The sequence below is a fragment of the Octopus bimaculoides genome, chromosome 2 (assembly GCF_001194135.2).
Source record: "Octopus bimaculoides isolate UCB-OBI-ISO-001 chromosome 2, ASM119413v2, whole genome shotgun sequence".
Taxonomy (NCBI): Eukaryota; Metazoa; Mollusca; class Cephalopoda; order Octopoda; family Octopodidae; genus Octopus; species Octopus bimaculoides.
The window spans coordinates 497,205-497,522 of NC_068982.1; the positions used below are offsets into that span (position 1 = coordinate 497,205).

The 318-nt window shown below is 28.9% G+C and overlaps 1 protein-coding gene across 1 annotated transcript in view; it reads right to left on the reverse strand.

The window, feature by feature from the left end:
• LOC106870750 (uncharacterized) overlaps positions 1-318 on the reverse strand; it is a 13,928-nt gene that overhangs the window by 4,093 nt on the left and 9,517 nt on the right. The gene's annotated exons all lie outside the window — the stretch shown is intronic.

The window sequence follows — 318 nt, forward strand, 5'->3', positions numbered from 1 at the left end:
CAACTCTTATTTTTTTTGTACTAGGTTTTAAAACCTAGTACAAAAAAAATAAGAGTTGCCCTCCTTGACATATTGCTTCATCTCTGTTCACTTTTTTCAAAGATGGCGTCCTATTGACAGCAAAAAAGTTTTCTCTATATAAGTTGACAATCGTTTGATCGCGAAACCAGTACTTATTTAATTTCTAATGATGTAATATGATACTAATATCACCATAAACTTTATTATACAAACTTTCTCTGACTTTTACATTTCTTTTCTTTCTTATATACCTATCCCATGTGTATACAGAACTTTCCATTCTTCACTATATATATA